The following is a 21543-nucleotide window of genomic DNA, read 5'->3' as shown; positions in this document are numbered from 1 at the left end:
CCTGCCTGGTTTGATGTTGTGTGAAAAGATATTCCCACAGCGTCTACGTCAGAGAATTACGGCAAAAGAAAGAGATAAACAAAACGGCACAATGAAGACAGACAGAAGGAGAGGTAATAAACAGTTAACATGTGGTTTCTGTTCATCTACAATGGAGTCCCATGAGTCCAGAAGAATAATGGAATGAACATCACTGTACATCTCAGCCTCAATTTACAGAATAAGCACGGTGAAGCAGTGAATAATGCATTATGCCAAGCTCAAGAAGACAGCAGCCAAAGGAGATTCATATCCATTCAGCGGTCACTTTTGATCAATTTAACGCATCCAACTTTGGAACATTAGTGTATCTGGTTCATCTCAATTACCTCCATATTTGATGGATCTGTGACCAATGACAGAGAACACAGCAAAGCTTTGCATAAAAAGGAGCATGTTTATCACTTACATGTTTATTACTTTTTTAAAGTTTATTTACTTATTTTAACAGTGCAGAAAGCTTCCATTCCCTTGTGCTAAATCATGAGCAACGTTATCACTTACTGAAGAAGTCCTCTGGGGCTCGACATTCACACAGAACACTATATGTCTGTCTACAGGAAAAGCTTCGTTCTCTGACCTTTCTGCACGCACACACACACACACACACACACACACACACACACACTGCATGTGAGACGGTCTTGACTGGGCGGTCTGCACAATGAGGAAACAAAACGTGGAAATAAGGGATCCAATGCATAGAGAGTAAATCAGTTCCACAGCATGTCTCATTAGCTCTGCTGTTTATTTAAAACAATTTAATCCTTTTAAACTCATTACATATGTTAGCTTTGTGATTGTATAGTGGATAATTTTCAAAGGTGAGAAGTTATAATAAACATCTTCAATGAATTAATCGCAAATCACTCAATGAAAAACAGAACATTTCAATATAAAGGGAAACATCCCCACCTAGTGGTGAACATGCACAATTATACATGAATAAAACAATTAATTCATAAAACACATAACACATTTTACAAACATACCTGCACAATGAGGAAACAAAACGTGGAAATAAGGGATCCAATGCAGAGTAAATCAGTTCTACATAAAACACAAGACATTGCACAAATTGCACGATTGTGCCACGTATACAAAGCCAAAACAAATAACATGACATTCGACGCCGAACACACATAAACAGTTCCCTAAGGAGTTCATTGCAGGAAAAATCCACAACAAATCAAGTATTTGCATTTTAGACACTTTTAACTGACAATCCTCCGACTGCTCAAAACTTACAGTTTTCGCTTTGGTGCATTTCTTAGATCAAAAGTGCAATTCTTGATACTACTTGTACAAATTCCAAATCATCTAGTCACTTGTGCACATCATTAAAGCAATTTCTTATTCCTTTGAACAAATTGCAATTGCTTTTGTACATATTGCAATTGATAATGTACCAGTGTCAGCTTTTTCCCACATTTTCAATTGCTCATGTCATGTTGATCAAAATATAGAAGATGGTTCTCTGTTGAATAGTCTTACCCCTCAAAACATCTAGGAATTAGTTCCTTGCATAAGCCATTACATGCAAAATTGTTGAACTATTTGACATAAACTGTCAAGCATAGTTTTACACAATTCTATAAGACCTTTTGTACAAAAACGTGAATTGATGAATCGTACAGGTGAAATTGACCCTCACTCATGAATGTAAAGTGTTAGTTCAACCAAAATCAACCAGTTGTCTAAATTGCTCAAAGGTGCATCTCATGAACAATCAATTGGCAAGCATATATACAGACCACAACACGGTCGCAATTTTCCAATAATGGATGGACCAGGAAATGAACAGGGTCAACAGCCAAGAGGAGGAAGAAGAGGAGCAAGCACAACCCCTCCACCCGGGTCCTAATCGCCCCGCACTCTGCGGGCCTCGGGCGTGAGAGTCAGGCACTCTAACAAGGAGACTAAAGACAGCCTCTAGCGTGAATTTGATATTTTAGTCACTGGCTTGACTTATCCATAAACAGTATTGAACGATTTTGAGAGAAAGATTACCTGTCTGAACTTGAACAATTAGGCTACACATCAGAAATTGTTGCTTGGTAGCTCGATTGATTGATTTTCAGACGTTCATCGAGGCCAGCTCTGTATTGGCCCAAGTTGAGGAAACAGTCGTCGGTAAAATGTTTGGACCATACAAAACTTTGGGAAGTTGTGTCGGCACATTTCCAGAAAAAAATAAAATTAACCCATTGTTTCTTCAGAGGCTCGGATGAAGGAACTAAAAAATACTTTTGTGTTCATTTGTACATCTGAACACTGATCAACTGCCATGCTTCGCTCGTTTGCAAGCCATGATATCTCTCGAGGAAAAACTCAAATCGCGTTCGTACTTCCTAGCTCATTTTCTCATGGGCGAGCCAAATTCTCTGGGCGGACAAAGCAGAGAAAGGGGAGGTTACCTTTCCTCCGTATGATGTCATACGGAGGAGATTCAAGATCAGCCCGTCTGAGCTTTCATTTTCTCAAAGGCAGAGAAAGATAGCCAAAGCTCGGTTTACACCGATTGAATTTCTAGCCACTGGAGGACCATATACAGGCTAGGGGAACTCTATCAATTACTATATTAATGTTAAAAACCTCAGAAAGTGACAATTTCATGTCAGGGGACCTTTAAGAGAAAATCTCCACTCAAAATGAAGTCCAACTCATAATTTACCCATGAAAAAGTCTTTTCACCACATCAAAAAGAGAAATCACTGGTGGAGATGAATCATGCACAAACTGACTATTCATCTCACAAATCAATCTTTGTGGAGGTCTAATGGTCCTACCAGCCCCTTGTACTAAGTGTGCCTGTCTGAAAGTGTTCAGGTTGATTGCAAATTACAGGGTCAACTGTATCCGGAACAGGGAAATTGACTACATGTGAAAGCGGAAAAACTGGCGTTGTCAAGGAGTGCTGAGAGGAACTCTGATCTAACTCATAGTCAGTAGGCAGTCCTTCATCTAACAAATGCGGAACGTCACATCCCAGTTCAATACGTACAGAGCGGTCACAAGTATCAGAGTCTGCCTTCGAATTGGAATTCTGCACATCCAAAGAACACTGAACTCTGGACAAGGCAACTGAGTCACTGTCATTATCAGGGCAGTCATGCTGATCAGACTGCATAACCCAGTGAGCCGTTCTTGCACCACTCTCAGGAAGATCAGGTAAGTTTGCAGTCGAATCACTTGAATGAGACTTAGATGGTAAATCGACTCCATCTTTGTACATCTATGGTCAAAGGTGATCCCTTCACTTTCCGTTTGTAGATCCTTGCATGCCGGGCTTGCTCAGTTGAACTGTGCTTCTGTGCAATTTTTGCAGCTTCAACAAAGTCACATTTAAGCTTGGATACAAAATCTAAATACTTCACAACAGCATCGTCCCTCAGGACATGTTGGAACATCACATCGATTGGAAGACACGGAACTCTCCTGAATATCAGATAGAAAGGCGCAAAGCCTGTGGTACCGTGAACGGTGCAGTTATAACAGAATGTCAGCATCTGCAAAGACAGTGGCCACTTGGCTTTGGACTGGGCACATGCCTAGGGAATCCATAAATGCAGAAGAGTCCGTTCCATAAATGATGAGCAACCTGCTTTGCAGACTGGTTCTTACCGGGAAAAGCGTAGGCTAATTTGGTCAAATGGTCCGTTGCTACCAGGATATCCACACTCTTATCACTCTGCTCTGCTGTCCAAAAATCAATGCAGATGAGTTCCATCGGCTCAGAGGTGCGTATGTTCTCAAGGGGTGCACGATCTTTCGGTTCAGGTGTCTTGCCTACAATACATCGCATGCAGTTCCTCACATAATTCGCTATGTCGTAGTCCATGCCTGTTCAAAAGAACCGTTGTCTGGCCAATGAGAGAGTCCTGGAGCACCCTTGATGACCAGACGCATCATGCAGACCATGAAGCACTTGTCGTTTTAAAGCATCTGGGACAATGAATTGATGCAACTTTTTGTCCATTTGATTGTCTCTTTTTACTTTAAAAAGCATGCCATCTCTGATGATAAGTTTAGTCCAAAGCTTAAGAAGTCTCAGGACAGTACGAGGCTCACTAGCACGTTCACGCTTGTCATGACGTCTGTGTCTCTGAAGGTAAAATAGTGCTCTACTCACAGCGGTATCCTGTTCTTGTGCAGCTGAAAGTGTGCTCACGTTAAGTGCAGCAGTCTGGTCCACATCGAGGAATTGCGGAATGGATTCCACACCCATGAATTGTCCTACACCACCAGAACAATGTGTGTCCAATACTGCAGCTACATCCTGTGAACTCAAAGCATCTGTAGACATCTGACATCGACTGCCAACTCCAGCTGCACCAGAAGAATCATCAGCAGGACTCAGTACTTGACAGTTAGTGGTAAGTCGGAAGGAATCTTGGACGACTTGATCTACAACTCCATCAACCACCTGATTGAGCAAAGACTGGTAACTTCCATTTAATGGTAACTTTAAATTCGATGACTTACACTGGATTGGACAAAAGGTTCCCTGCTCAACGCGTCTGCGACTATGTTTTTAGAACCGGGTACATATTTCAGGTCGAAGCTGAAGGAGGCTAGCTTAGCAACCCAGCGTTGCTCACAAGCATCGAGTCTTGGCTTGGTGACTAAAATGACAGCCCTTTAACCAATAATGTAACTTGTCGCATATCACCCACTTAAGTGCGAGGAATTCTAGCCTGTGAGCTGGGTAATTCATCTGAGAATGTGACAGCGTCTTGCTAGCAAATGCCACTGGCCTGGCCATAGTGCTAGTCAAGTCAAGTCAAGTCAGATTTATTTATAAAGCACATTTAAAAACAACTTCCGCTGACCAAAGTGCTGCACATATGGAATCAGTAAGTCAGAATACAATCACAAAATAATAAAATAGAATAGATCATTACGTACAGTAGAGTATAAAACATACAGTGGTGGAACGGCCAATATAACCTGCCTATTCTTTGTTGAAAGCTATGGAAAACAGGTACGTTTTTAGCCTGCTTTTAAATTGGTCTATGGATTCTGCAGATCTAACAGAAAGTGGTAGGCTATTCCAGATCCGTGGTCCTACCACTGAAAAGGCTCTGTCCCCTCGGGAGATGAGTCTAGTTTTAGGGACAGTCAAAAGGAGCTGATCTGCTGACCTTAATGCTCTGGCAGGAGCGTAGGAGTGCAGCATATCCGAAAGATAAGGTGGCGCAGTATTAATTAAACATTTAAAAACTATTAATACAATTTTAAACTGCACTCTAAAAGATACAGGGAGCCAGTGTAATGAGGCCAGCACAGGGGTAATTTGGTCCCTTTTTCTTTTCCCTGTCAGAAACCGAGCAGCCGCATTCTGTACCCCTTGGAGGCGGCGGAGAGAGCGCCGTTCGAGTCCGCAGTACAGCGAATTACAGTAGTCCAGCCGCGATGTCACGAAGGCATGGACTGCTCTCTCTAAGTCTTTCTTGGGGATATAGGGCTTGATTTTACTAAGTAGTCTTAAAATGATACCCTCTGGGATCTGGGAAAGAACAGCCCCCAATCCATCAAACGAGGCATCTACAGCCAGTATGAAGTCGCGTTCAAAGTCTGGGTGTGCTAGCATTACAATTGTGAGAAGGTCCTCCTTCAAAGTGTCATATACTTTCTGGCATTTGTCCGTCCAGTCTGTTGGTGAGAGTTTACTAATGTAGGAGCGAGAGTGAATGAACGCACAGATGCGATGTACAGCTGTAGTAAACAAAATCGCCCGCGCGCGTCTGTGCCATTCATTCATTCATTCATTCACACACAGACACGCAATTCATATTTAAACAGTCTTTGTGCAGTTTACAGACACTATTCAATAACGCGATTAGAACAAAGCACTTAAGAATAAATAACTTAATACATCAGCTGAATCCGTGCTCCTCGAAATGAAACTACCAGCACTTCTGAGGTAACTTTTCCAGGATTATTACGATAAAATTATTCCTCACAGCGCAGCAAGACGAGGTAAAGTACAAGATTCTTATTATACTTGATGTTTTATCCAGCTGATGTGGGCGTTGGCATGGCTTGCCTCAACATTTGCGTTTGAATAGCGCGTGCTCTCAGTGGGGGTGGTCACATTAACACGTAATGCGCTATAATTAGCTGAAAGGAAAAAGACTGACATCCCTCTCTTTTCATACAGATTACATAAACTGAGAATATTTGTTTTTTATATAAATTACTTCATTTAAAAGAAGAGAATTTCAGCTTCATAACGAAAAATCTTTCGTGCCTGTGTGACAAGTATTTACTTAGTTACAGTTCATTTTCGGACGCGTTTCAGAATGAACTTCACTGACAGAGAAAAGGCAAAATTTGCATCAAGTTTATTTTTCTTTATTTGACAAAAAGCAGAACACTTTGAAAAAAGTATCCACAAAAAAAAAAGACACTTAACAGGATCTAATGATGTATAACACTTATATGTAAGATCAAAATCAACAGAGTAATTTGAGTCTCTTTTGCACTGATAAGGAAAAAAGTGAGCTCGTCGCGCCGGCGCGATAGCCGACCCCAGAGGGTTAACAGAACATCACTCTATAAAATGTTGGTAGTATAATACCATACCCAAGAATAATCTGATTTTCTTGTGGTATGGAGTGATTCCATCAGAGTCCATTAAGTCCACTGCTTGAACATCCGTACTGGCCTTTACTTTTTCAGAGTCTGTCTTAACACCATCTTCACAAATGACATGTCCAAGAAACTTTACTGACTTTCTCAAGAAATGGCATTTTTTAGGGGAAAGCTTGAGATTGTGGGCCTTGAGTCTTGAGAACATCTCCAGCCTGTTAAGTGCAACCTGCTCGTTGGGAGCAAAAACCATGAGAACATCAAGATAGCACAGTAAACTTGTGAAGTTCTTGTCACCAAAGATTGACATCATCATGCGCATGAATGTAGCTGGACTATTGCAAAGGCCCTGTCGCATCCTGTTATGTTCATGCAGTCCAAATGGTGACGAGAAAGCAGTATATTTCTTATCGTCCTCGTGTAACGGAACATTATAGAAGGCTGAGGTAAGGTCCATAGTGGAAAAGAAAGCATTCCCCCCAAGAGCAGCTAAGGCGTCTGACTGGTGTGGCGTTCAACCATCGAAAGTCGGTACAGATCCTCAGATCACCGTTCTTTTTCCACACCAGGACAAGAGGAGAAGCATACAGACTATTTGATTTTCTGATAATACCCTTCTCTTCCATCTCATCCAGCGCTACTCTCAGCTTCTCTTAATGACTTGGAGGTACACGACGGTAGGGGATACGAAAAGGTTTGTCGTCCACTAGGCGGATCAGATGTACAAAATCTTTGGCTTCACCACAGTCCATTTTGTCCCTTGAAAATATGGACTCATATTTCTCAATGAGACAAAGTAATTAAATTTTCCATCGTGAGGACACTTCACATGCTGTCAGATCCAGGTCTTTCAAACCCGAGTCGTTCAAGATATGCACCATCTCATCCTCAGATTCCTGAGAAGCTTCCTCATGTTGAAAGTGTTGAACTTGAGGCTTAATATGGTCACTCTCTGGAAGATTTTCCACTGCGATGCATGGAGAAACGTCTGCGATCTTTGCATTTCTTCTTAGTGTCAACACATTATTTGTAGGATTTATAACTTTCACAGGTACCCATCCGTCACCCTATAAAGGTGTAATGACTCGGCCTACCATGATCTGTTTAGGGCCACATTTGGATTGGGTGGGTTCCACAAGCACTGTACTTCCCACAGACATTGCGGCGTTGACAGGAAGCTTGCCCCAAACAAGATGTTCACTCTGAGGCTGAAGTATCACACAGTGCTTGACCTTAACAATACCTACTTTCTCAGGTGCGCGATCACCTCCATCTCTGTGTGTTGGACAGCAAAGAAATTAACTCTAAACTCTCGTTCTCTCCATTACCGCTAGGAAGTGAGATCAATTTCCAGTAGTCATCTGTATTCTTCAGGAGAGTCAGCATGCTTTTGATGGCATTACTGCCCAAGATCATCTCATCTGTCTGTCCTGGAACAATCAGCACAGGTATTATCCTTTTACATCTGTAAACCTAGACAGACAGATCATACATTGCAGTTGGTGTGACTCGATGACCACCACATCCAATAAATCACAACATCATCGGCAGAACACTTTGTCAGCGTGGGAGCACTTGCCAACAAACTAGCTTCAGCAGCCTCGCTGAGAGTGCAGGCCATTGAACCACTGTCGAGTAATGCAGTGAAAGACGGGCCATTTTCTACAGATACAAATGTGTAAAATAATGAATCAGCTCTGGGGACTCGTTGTATTCCTTGAAAGACAGCGGTTTTATTAGGAGAGACACTGGGTTTGTGCTGTTATCAGGTGGGAGGGCTATCAATCTGGTCTGTACTAACCTCCCTTACACACAGACCTGCTAGTTTTCCTGATCAGGCTGTGGCGATTGTCTTCTCCACCTAGGACAGAAACGTCTAGAGTGACCTGGTGACTGACACTGGAAACACAGTCGGTGCTCACAACAATGCGTTAAGGCAGAGTGAGCAGCATCTTTGCAGATAGCACATGGTAAAGCATCAACACCTTCAATCCTAGGGAGACTCCTTTAAGGCAGGCGTTTTGGATGAGACTGAGGTCTGTTAGTGTTGGTCAGCAGGACTTTTTCCAAGCATGTCAATGACCTTTTCAAGAGAAGAAAAATCTGTACTTTTCTGTTGTTGTTCGCACACTGTGGGAGCAGGCACTAGAACTGTATTAAAATCAATCTTGTTGACTGAAACCCTTTCACTTTGACTATGATGCACTGTGCTGGTGGCTTTGAAAGACTAATCAGACTGATAGTCGTTAAGTACGGCCTGTACTTCATGTGCTGACCACTTGTCAATCGGTTTGGACCTGAAGGTTAAAGCTAAGTCTTTACTCGGGCAGTGTCTGATAAACATGTGGACCACTTCCACACTGGGCTTGTCAAGCGTTTTACCTTGCTCTCGCAGACATTGAGAAGCAACATCCGCTGCCTTGTTGAGTCTCAGCCAGTAGTCGTATGGATTCTCATCCTCCTCAGGCAAGGTGGTGTAAAAATCAGCAGTCGGGACATGTGAGTAATGATTACAACTGAAATGTTTGCGCAACAGGCTACAGACAGAATTTAGACAGACAGTGGTGGCAGAATCACAGTTCCTGATCCAGAATTTGACTACATATTCTGTAGATCATCTTACCACGCAGGTGCACAAGGATTTCCTCCACATGTTCATCAGCATTCATGTTGCTCTTTTTAACAAATGTCCTCATCAGATCTTCCCATTTCTCAATTTCAATTGTGTCAGAACTATCCCCTCTGAATGAAGGTGACTCCTTGACTTTTCTGTGCTGAATTACTTGGTTTTGTGACAGATTTACCATGCCTGAAGGCCTACTGGCCTTAGAATCGTCAGGGTGTTGTCTATTTGTCAGGCCAGTGTCCAAGCTATAAGGACGAAGATGAGACATAATGTTGTCTGCTAACTGTTGACTAATCTGATGGACAATTGAACTAATTTGCCCTAACATATCAGGCACACTATGTTCAGCATTAGGTGTTGATGTGCAGGCCCCTGACATCTTATGACTGACATTTGACTTTATGTCTGCTGCATCATACTCTCTCACAGGACACACCCTTCTTGTAATGCTATGTCTACTATCACTATTGCCAGTATTGGGGCTGTCCATTGAAAGGGGAATTGGAACACCTAAAACTCCTCTGCCCACTGGACAAGGAGTGAATTGGTTAGGCAAATATCTATTGCTGTTACACAATATGGGCAAATAAGTTAACACAAACACACACCCACCCCAAATCAATGATCAGTGCAAAAAGTCCCATAAATTGAAAAAGGATCAATGAATCCCTTGATCACAAAAGGCTGTGGACCAAAGACAAACTGTTCAACTGATGTAGGGTGCTTCCAATCCAAATGCTGCAGCGCGGCGATTTCGATCAACTTGCTTGAAAACGTGACCCATAGCAACAGCGACATCACAACTTAACGGCACCAATGTGACGGTCTTGCCTGGGAGGTCTGCACAATGAGGAAACAAAACGTGGAAATAAGGGATCCAATGCATAGAGAGTAAATCAGTTCCACAGCATTCTGCGGTTTATTTAAAACAATTTTCTTTTTAATCCTTTTAAACATTAAATATTTTAGCTTTGCGATTGTATAGAGGATCATTTTTAAAGGTGAGAAGTTATAATACAAATCTTCAATGAATTAATCACAAATCACTCAATGAAAAACAGAACAATTAAATTCAATATAAAGGGAAACATCCCCACTTAGTGGTGAACATGCACAATTTGACATGAATTAATTACAATTAATCCATAAAACACAAAACATTTTACAAACATACCTGCACAATGAGGAAACAAAACGTGGAAATAAGGGATCCAATGCATAGAGAGTAAATCAGTTCTACATAAAACACAAGACAATGCACAAATTAATTACGATTGTGCCACGTATAGAGGGTATGCGCATGACGTCACCGTCGGCCGGAGTGAATGCGGTCACGCCCACAAGTGGCAAAAAGACTGAGCGGCAGCATTTGTTTTCAGCGTGAATGCCGTGAAAAACACACAAAACACATCTAAAACGGGAAAGAGCTTTGCAATTGACTGTACAACTAGATTTGACCAGAAATCTGAGGTACTGTATATTTAGACTGCAAAAAGCTACAGAACAGACTATATTCTGCATAATTTGATGTTTTTAAATAAACACTGACACAAAACTATACAAGTTTTAGGGCTGGACGATATGATGATATACAGTATAACATTAATGTAAGTGATCACTCGGATTTAGACCCATCTATATTGTATTTATATAAAACGTTTACAGGCAAATTTTCTTAATTTATTTCCCCGGCGTCGAAATCAGGCACATATAAATGTCAGGAAACACGATTCCTTGCTGCATGTCAATATCCATGGATCACTGGATCGTTGATAAGTTGTAAGGAACACTACATCGAGTCCAACTTTTAGTTTAAACTGATAATAGTTTGTTTTACTCGCGTTTTCGCAGTTTCCCCTATTAACTCCAGTCACGCAGCAGCTCTTTTGCCACTCAGTCCGGCTGAGGGGGGCGTGTTCCGGCAGGAAAGTGACGTTAATGCATTCCCTCTATAGAGAGCCTAAGTCCCGCCCCTCCGCTTCCGGCTCATGGGACCTTATTTCGGAAAAAATATGTATCGTAGTCAATGGCGAGAGACAACTTATCTTTTTATTCCGTCTGAACTGTACCCTGAATTACACATATGATGTTTGTCAATTTAAAAGATAATTATGAAAGTCAAGAAAGTCGCAGTTTGTCATAAAATAGAAGAGTGACATTTAGTTTTATGTGAAAATCGCTCAATGAACTACATCTCCCGGGAAGCGAAACAACGAGCGAGATCCGCTGCTCGTGTGTGTGCAGTCTGGTACAAAACACTCAGGCATGACGGCGTAACGTTACGATTATAACGTAAGACTATAGACGAAATGACAGACGTTAGCTTCAGTAAAGTTAGCTTCATTCATTGAGAGAAAATGTGCGCCTTTTGGGTTTGTAGTCTTTTTAATTACGTATTTTCACAGTCTTATACCTCAACAGTTTTACATCAAACTGCGACTTTCTTGACTTTAAAATGTATCTTTTAAATTGACAAACATCATATGTGTAATTCAGGGCACAATTCAAACGAGATCAAAATATTTGTTAAAATATTTGTTAAATAAGGTCCCATGGTGGTCGACCGGAAGGGGAGGGACTTAGGCTCTCTATACAAAGTCAAAACAAATAACACATTCGACGCCAAACACATATGAACAGTTCCCTAACCCCCAATTTCCACCAACTGCGGAACGGCTGCGGATCCGCTCAGGAACGGCGGCGGAGTCAATAGGTTTCCATTAAAGTCAATGTGTGCATTTTCACTGACTGCGGAACGGCTGCGTTCCGACTCCGTCCCAGCTCCGGCGACCGCAGCCCTCCGGAGAAGATACGCAGAGTTTCTATTTTTGCCGGATGCCGGAGAGCGCCGCAGGAAGTCGAGCACAGAAACTAAATAAAACATCCGGTAATTTCCAAAATAAAAATATAGTTTTCCCTTTTCCACCAAGAACAACTCTATTTACACAGCCTACTACTTTCCCAATACATTAAAAAAGGAACCCAAATAAACATTTATCATTTTATAAGTTGATTAAATTTAATTATAAATATTGTATTAGAATCTCAATAACCTCCACAAAAAAGGGAGATCAGCAGGTCAGCACATAGTTGTTTCCCCTGTACTCCTCTGGATGGAAACAAACTTTGCTGGTTTTGTGGTTCTGTTTATAGAAACTACATCCTGTTATATCGCGCGAACAAACGTAAATTCGCGAGATATCGTGTGTCCGACTCCTCGTGACTTCAGCTGTCAGTCATGGCCGCAGCCGTTCCGCAACAAATCCGTATCTGGTAGGTATTGAAGGACGGTGGAGCACGGATCCGACACGCAGCGGAGCCGATCCGCAGCCGTTCTGCAGTTGGTGGAAATCCGGGGTAAGGAGTTCATTGCAGGAAAAATCCACAACAAATCAAGTATTTCTGTGTTTTGTACACTTTTAACTGATAATCCTCCGACTTAAAGACCCACTCCGATGAAAATAATGTTTTTCTAGGTGTTAACATGTTCTTGTGGCATTTTTCTGATGTTAGAGGACATAGGCCTACCTTGAGAAAAATAAGCTCAAAGTTGTATTTCTGAGTATTTCTACATTCAAATGGCTGTGAATCAGTAGCAGACGCTAAAATGCCGGCTAAAATAGACTGGAGTTGTGACGTAGTAACTCCACTGGGCGTCTCCACACGCGACGTCTTGGAGTGAAATAATGATCGGTGATAACTTTGATTAACTTCGGATAATAATAATTAACGTGTATGTAATAGTGTTGCCCCACCGGTATTGGGGGTGTAAGCTAGCGGGAGAGACAGAGCTCTCAGCAACGGGCAGGGGGAGGGTCGTCTCCGTGCCAACGGCTCCGCCCACAACGCAGAGGCGAATTGCTAATGAGCTAGCTACTGCCGCTCTGCTGAAGCAAAGTCCCAGAAAACGGCACAGGTTTTGTGATTTTGGCTAAAAATGGCATAATCATAATTTAAAGACCACTGGGAATGTTTAAAAATAGCTCAAAATATGATCGGAGTGGGACTTTAAAACGTGCAACTTACCCACACAACATGTCTCGTTAGTTCTGCTGTGGGCGGTCCCCATACCACACGTTCAATGCCGTCACATATGCCCACAGGGCTGTTCCCATTTATGCATTATTTAACACTTTTACACTCCGTTACACATGCAATGGCCAAACAACGGTTTCTGGGTTTTCCACAGTATGATGTCACTGGAAGCATGTGGGCGAGTGAGGAACACGGTGAGTGAGGAAAGCACATTCTTAATTAACAATGTAGGTGTTGATGCTACCGTCAATCGTTAGCTGAGGATTATATTCTGAGATAAGTGGTTAAGATTGCAAGTTAAAAGAGATAAAGTAAACACCAGTTTAAAGTAAACCTACAGTTAGGCTGTGTAAAATGTGCATTTAAAAGCTGTTGTTGGTGCAAATGGATACATACTTCACTATTTGTAGAGTCTAATCCTCCACACACAGCTCTAAATACATGGTGCAATACTGCCATCTAGTGGTGATATATACAATCCATTTAGGCCCTATTGGCTGCTCTGTTCTTAAATAGACAAATAGATGCCAAGATGAAATTGCTCAACTAAATACTTGTCGTCAATAACGGCTGTGCATTAAGAATGCATTGCACAAAGCTGCCAGGGCTCACATCTGAATATGAATAGCCCAAACTCACAGTTTACCGGCATTTACTCGGCACTAGTGCCATCAATATCATCTTATAATACATCCTAGGGGCTTCCTTTGGCATGGTTTCATTTGGCAATATGCCATAAGTAGCTCAATATGGCTCAATTAATGTATCAAACTTGCTGTGGGTTGCATGAATGTGAACAGTAAAAAAAAAGGCTTGTCACTCAGTGCAGATGGGAATGATCTGCTGCATAGGCCAAAAATACGTTTGTTAAAATTGTTTAACTTTTATTCTGCATAGAACTAATAATACATACACAGTACCTACACCAGCATTTGTCCAAAACCCAGGACCGCCCATTTAAACATCACTGTATGATAAATAGCAGTTCTCAAACAATGCTAAATGCAACAAACAAAACGTAACCGTTTAATCATGCAAAGATAGCAAAATAAAAAGGCTTGCAAACGAGAAAACATTGCTGTCTTGCAACAAAACATTGTAGATTTATCGGATGCAAATTCATCTGCCACTTCGGCAGGTGTCAAAAACCATGAACAAAATACATGAAACAGTGGTTCATCTGCAACAAGGACAAACACAGGGTGTTTTGTTCAGATTTGTGTGCAAAATCAAAGCACTTTAATAAAAAAAAAAAAAAAAAAAACATATTGGAACTTATATCAAAATGTTCATTTTTAGGTGAACTATTTAAACTCTACATGAACATAGTATATGCACATTTTAATACACTGATTTCAAAAGTGAAAATCAAAAACAGCTGTTCAGCAATGACAGTAAATGCACAGGTGTTTCAAGAAGAACAAGTTCAACCCTTCTTTTACATAACAGTTGCAGTTCCCACAGAGGCCACAGGTTGCAGCAAAGCATTTGCTAAAGAGGGCAAGGCTGTGGAGATTTTGAGCAGTGGTGGAAAGAGTACTGAAAATTTGTACTCAAGTACAAGTACTGTTACATTGTTGAAATAATACTCAATTACAAGTAAAAGTACTGGTGTCAAAAAAAGTACTTAAGTAAAAGTACAAATTACTCTTCTCAAAAACTACTCAGAGTACTAGTTACTAGTTACTTTTTAGCCGGAAATAGTTAATGTATTACCAATAAATATTCAATCAAATCATATAGATCTATGTAGAAAATAGCTAGTTTTAACACATTTTTACCTTATTGATGAAGGACATTAATTAGTGGTCATGATACTGGAATTTCTAACTTCAATATGACACATTGAAAAATGTCAATATTCAGTATCATTTTCAATACCATCGGGAAAACCACCACATAGCCTATTAAATATTTTAATATCAAAATTTTTGTCCATCCATTTTGTCAAGGCAATCATTATTTTCAAGCTTCAAAAAGCACAAAAATCAATGTAACAGTAATCTATTTGAATGGAAAAGTTGAATTCAAGTCTTCTGAAGAGACACGTCCACTTTATACGATGAACGGATTTTAATTTAGGCTTTTGTTTACATATTTAAACATTGATCAATAACTTTTTCTATGTACATTTCTGAAATGCACTTTCTGTAAAGCTGCTTTGAAACAATATGTATTGTGAAAAGCGCTATACAAATAAATTGGAATTGAATTGAATTTAATTGAATCAATAACCATTACAATGATCTAACTTAAACATTTGCTCACTCTGTGTATTTGTCTTTACAATAGGGTAACTCTGTTGCAATAGCTCACACACAGCACAAGGAAGCTTGATTTCAAACTGAATTGAATTTGCAAAAAAGACAAGTAAACAGTCAGTAATAAAATAAGAACAAATAAAATAAATTAACTAAATACAGTTGAGGTATTCGAAATATGACAAAACTGAATTTGTATATGCAGTGTGTGTTAAAGGGTTAGTTCACCCCAAAATGAAAATTCTGTCATTAATTCTGTCATAAAACTCATAATTAGATTCTGCGACTTTAGCCGGGGTTTCACAGGCGGGGTCACAATTACTCACCCTCATGTCGTTCCAAACCCGTAAAACCCGTTCATCTTTGGAACACAAACTAAGATATTTTTGATGAAATCCGAGAGCTTTCTGACCCCACATAGACTGCAGTGTAATTAGCAGTTTCAAGGCCTAGAAAGGTAGTAAAGACATTGTTAAAATAGTCCATGCTACAGTGGTTCAACCTTAATGTTATGAAGCAACAAGAACATTTTAAACGCAGTGCAGCGGTTCCGGGTTCTACGTCAGAACGCCGGCTCAGAACTCATGCGTCGGTGTGCTCACATGATGTCTTTACTACCTTTCTGGGTCTTGAAAGTGGTTATGACATTGCAGTCTATGTGGGGTCAGAACGCTCTCAGATTTCATCCAAAATATCTTTGTGTTCTAAAGATGAAGGGGTTTTACGGGTTTGGAACGACATGAGGGTGAGTAATTGTGACCCCACCTGTGAAACCCCGGCTAAAGTCGTAGATTCTATATTTAGGAAGCCAACCCTGGACGTGGGCTTCCTAAACATTGATTTCAATCGTATCTGGGTTCATTTCGGCGCAACACCTGCTGATTCTTAGCCTGACTTCGTCATACTCATATTCTAGAAAGAACATGAGTCTGAAATTGATCCATTGGGCTGTGATTATGGGGCGTGTTTCAACCGTACCAGGAAAGAAAATGCCTCTCCATTCAATTGGATAGACCTACAACCAATCAGAGCAACGGAGTAAATGACGCATGTTCTTCATTCATCTTTCCGACCGACAAATGCCTTTATCGCGGTTCTCTGTTCCTCTTTTAAAAGCAATGCGCTGTCGATATCTTCTATAACAGACGCGATGGCATAATCTACACTACACATGATGTTTCATAAACAAAGTTCGGGAGGAGCACGTTCAAATAATCATTCTAATCAACTTGTCATCAAACAATACCATGTCTAACGTTACCCTATCAGCCTGAGAGGAAGCATAATCACTCAGTCAACTCACCTAACACTCCTTGACAGTTTTTCAGCATCTCTCGTCCACCACCCCGACTGCTCACTTTCTGTTATTTAGAATACGGGGGAGTAACGTTACTCTGGGTTCGGGCCGAATGCCGATCACGGAGCCCTCTCCTCAGACAGCACGTCATATTTCACGAGTTCGCACTTACAAGTAATATAATATAGGCATTTATTCTATCTGACTTACTTGTAAGTGTGAACTCGTGAAATCTCAATTCTCCAGCGGCAGTTATCTTTGCTGTAAACGAATTCAACCCAAGCGCTCTTCAATGACGTGATGATTACGTAACTGCAGATCATCTGTCAATCATCGTATAAAGCCCACCCTGGCAATTTGATTGGCCCGACGTTTTCTGAACCGGTCATAATTACTCCTCAATGGAGCGAGTCTAGACCGAACTTCCCGAACAAAACATGTTGTGGGCGAGGTTCGGGCTGGCATCCAGGCTAGCTGATTCTTATATCATTCGGTAAACAGACCTTAATATCAATCCGCACAAGTGGCAACACTAGTTAAGCTGGCGCTATATAAATGCTGTCTGCTGGAAGCTAGTTATTTTAGTCAATAAAGTTTTAAATATGGATATTTTTCTTACACGAACGCATTGCTTCACTTTAGAAGACCTTTATTAACTCCTGCAGAGCCGTGTCGAGCACTTTAATCATGAATAGATGCGCTTTGATGGACTTCCAAAGACAGACACCCATTTACTCTCATAATCAAGCTTGGGAGAGGCAGGACATTTTTTAATATAACTCCGATTGTATTCGTCATGTACACCTAGGATGGCTTCAGGGTGAGTAAATCATTGGCTAATTTTCATTTTTGGGTGACCTATCCCTTTAAGAGCCATATAATAATATGTTGTTTATTTTGTGCGGTTTGACCTGTAATGTCTGTACAATGTAGTAATGCAGTTAGACAGACTAGGTTATTTATATGTACAAATCATACAAATGCCCCATTCCAAAACATTTCTAACATACATTTACATTGTATAAAAAATAAACATCCACCTTTGATTGTTGAAAGTCTTCCTGGTGCATTTCACTTTTCATCGATAACTTTTGACAACGTTTAATTCAAGAGTATGGAGAGATTGTAGCTGGACGTCATTTGACTCTGCAGTGAGAACCACTTAGAGAGATTCGCGATTGACATTTGAAAGACAAATATCATACTTTTTACTCCACTACATTTCTGTCAAGGTCCTTGAGTAGAAGGTAGTAACGTCAGTCAGGGGATGATTTCGGTTGCAGGGGTTGAATTTTAGTTGGAAATGAAAGTCGGGTTGACGTCAGAACTCGACTGATGTTGGTTTCTGACCTCAACCCAATTCTTATTTGTAACCACAATACGACGTCTGTCCAACGTTGGAGATTAACGTCAATCTGGCTTTGGATTCTGACATCAAACTGATTTTCATTTTCAACGTTGGGTTTGGTCTTCTAAATGTGAATTTTGTCATTGTTTTGGAGCACACTAGCTTATAGATAACAGTAAGGCTAACATATTCATACTAAAAGCCAAAGAACTTTAAATAGGGCACTATTTGAGGGAAAAGCCCTTTGGGTGTCCGAAACCATTGTGGGCGTTATTGAGTGCACTTATTCAATCTCACATTCAATCCCACTACTGGAGCTGTGTTCTAGAAATAAATTTGATATTGATATGAGGGTAGGTAGGCAGGCATAGATTCAGAGGCATAAGGTAGGCTACTGTAAGTATTACATACAACAATGCAACAATAATAAAACAATGCATTGACATTTACTTTGATACTTAAGTACTTTTAAAAACGAGTACTTCTGTACTTTTACTTAAGTAAAAATCGGTCTTTACAACTTTTACTTGTAACGTAGTAATATTTGACGAGTAGTATCTGTACTTTCACTCAAGTAAGGAAGTTGTGTACTTTGTCCACCTCTGCATGACACAGTCCGAGAGCACACTCAATATATGAGTCCAGTTCATTCGTATATTTGGGAGCTCGCGTCCAGTTTTCTGTGATTACATGAATGTGCCCTTGCCATTAAAATATGCCACAGAAACCTGCGGGATGAATAAAATTATGCGCAAAACATGCAATCCCGCACTGACAGGAGGCGGGTGTGTCAAACTCTCTGTCGGAGAGATGAGAGAATGAGAACGCGCAGCTGGTATCAGTGTAGCTGCAGAAAATGAGTATTGGAACAGATAATGAGTAGCCCTAGCGATTGTCAGATATTTTAGTATCGATATGTATCAATAGATATTTTGACAACACTACTGTGTAGTTTGTTGTTTCTCCAAACTTTCAGTCCATTAATCACTCTGAGCTCCTTGCCTCCTTCACTTCAGCTCTTCAAAACCTGCGGCTGCGGTGGCTTTTTTCAGTCCAAATATCAGGGTTTTTATTGGTCCGTTTACGATCTGATATTTCTATTGGCTACTGAAATGCCGGTCAAAGATTTGAATATCAATTCAAATTGTAGGCCTACTCAGTAACGAAATGTGATTTTACTAGTAGCGAAGTAGATTACTTAGCTCAATATGTAGGCCTACTTGAGTAGCCTACAAGTAAAATTACAATTTAAAAATACCCGAAAAAAACTACTTAATAACAGTAACGTGAGTAGTTGCAATTCGTTACTTCCACACCTGATTTTGAGTCCCCTTTTTACTAAAAAAAACGCAAATCTTACATTAACCCTCGGCGCCACAGTCGAGTTTACTCGACAAGATGCGCCACTGAATAAAACGGCCGATTTTGTCAAATTGTGTCATATGAATAATATATATATATATGTGCCCCATATTGAATCAGAGTGCCTACTGTATTATAGGTAAATGGAAAATCTCTACAGCAAAAGGCCAACCACTACATGCATTCGGTTTGTTTCTACCATTTATTAGTAATGATTTACACAGTTTGTTTACTACTTACTATATACCTGAGCATTCAGTATTGTGCAATATAGCATACAGAAGGTGATGGACATTTTGGGGGGGAAGAAGTGCTGCATTTTATCATTTAAACATGTGACTTTTCATGAAAATTCTATAATCCAAGATTGCCGCCACCATATGACGTCATAAAATGCAAATTAGATGGAAAAATGTAATCCCTACATAAACTTTGGGTCATCCTTAATATTTTTCTAATTTACAGAAAGTCTCTATATTTTATCACTTTTAAGATATAGCCTTTTGAAATTGAGATGTGAAAATCGAACGTTTCAGGAAAAAACCTCTGGCGCCTAAAGGTTTAAAAGGCAGTGAATGAGTTATATTTATGTTATTTATGTTCAAAACATTATTAGTCTCATACATCTTCAGAATCTGTAAAAAACAAAGACAACAGGCATGTCCAAATAATGGTCTTGGCCACTTGAAAGCATGTACGTGTCAGGAATTAAGTGCACAAAACTGTCCCATGTCTTAAAATTGCCCATAGTTTAGTGCCCTGAATGCACACTATCCGAAGAGGTATACGAGGCAGAGGTTAAGCGTATCCCATCATGCATCATTTTCGGGAACTCGCGTTCCCCACGAAATCGTGAGATGTCCGGGAAAACATTCCACTGTAAGTTACATTAATTAGATATTATGTATAATTTGGTAGTAAAACATAAAGTGTTGCACATTTTATTGGTGCAAAGATGAGTAGGCTGTGGATTTTGTACAACATTTGCACCACAAATAAAAAAAAAAAAGCTGAATTTTATAGGTTCAGACTGGAGATGATTAAAATTTCAAACACACCCATAACTATGTTTAAAACAAGCCTTCTCTGGCCGTTAACCTAGTTATATCACTCCATATCGTAACCCTACCAAACTTACCTGACACAAAAACCTACCTGTTGATTTTCATATACAAATATTCAGTCCAGTTTTTCTGCTCAGAGCTGAAACGCCTCGGGCTGTTGTTCAAACTTTTGTCTCTAACCGTGAACTAATTGTTTAATGAGGCGCTTTAATATCTGAATGTCAGTGCATCTACCTGTGCAGATCACCTGAGGCTCAGTCAAAGCATCATGGAAAAAAATGTGACCTGTTTTTCAACTCGGGTTGCAAACACATTGACCTTGCAAACATTTGTGTACGTGAACATACAACATGTACTAAAGCACATTTGTGCTGGAACCTGCTAGTTATGACGCAACCCTTGCAATTGGAAACAAGCTGCCCCCATTCTTGACTCACCGTTCCCTCCCCACACCTCCACAGCACACAAACACACAATAGAGCTTGTTTGTGGCTACAGCAGGAACATATCCAGACAACACTCATTTCTGCCCTTTTGATTGGTTATGTGGTCTTTGGGCAAAAGAGTGTGAAGAGTCTTCACTGAGGAGACTGTTACTAGATCCTGATCATTCTCAAAACAACTTGTTCTCCACTATCAGTCCATCAAAGCTACAGTGACTTATCACAAGCCATCTTCATGTTTGCACATGCAAGTTTTGAGTTCATGTTAGTTTACTTCTTAAAGTTGACAAAATTAGCTTTTAACCAAGCATTTGAAAACGTTTCTCTTCAGGGAGAACATACCATAAAGATTCATGACTCATCCAGCACCAAACAGATCTTTGGCCAATCAAATGTAGTATGAGATTATCCCACCCCGTATACCCCGTGTCACTGGCTGTGTCCGAAATTCCATACTCTTTTGAGTAGGTACTT

Source organism: Rhinichthys klamathensis, unplaced genomic scaffold, assembly GCF_029890125.1.
Source record: "Rhinichthys klamathensis goyatoka isolate OS25496 unplaced genomic scaffold, OSU_Roscu_1.1 h1tg000786l_1, whole genome shotgun sequence".
Classification (NCBI taxonomy): Eukaryota; Metazoa; Chordata; class Actinopteri; order Cypriniformes; family Leuciscidae; genus Rhinichthys; species Rhinichthys klamathensis.
The sequence above is the reverse complement of the archived record's forward strand: the minus strand, read 5'-3'. Positions refer to the sequence as shown.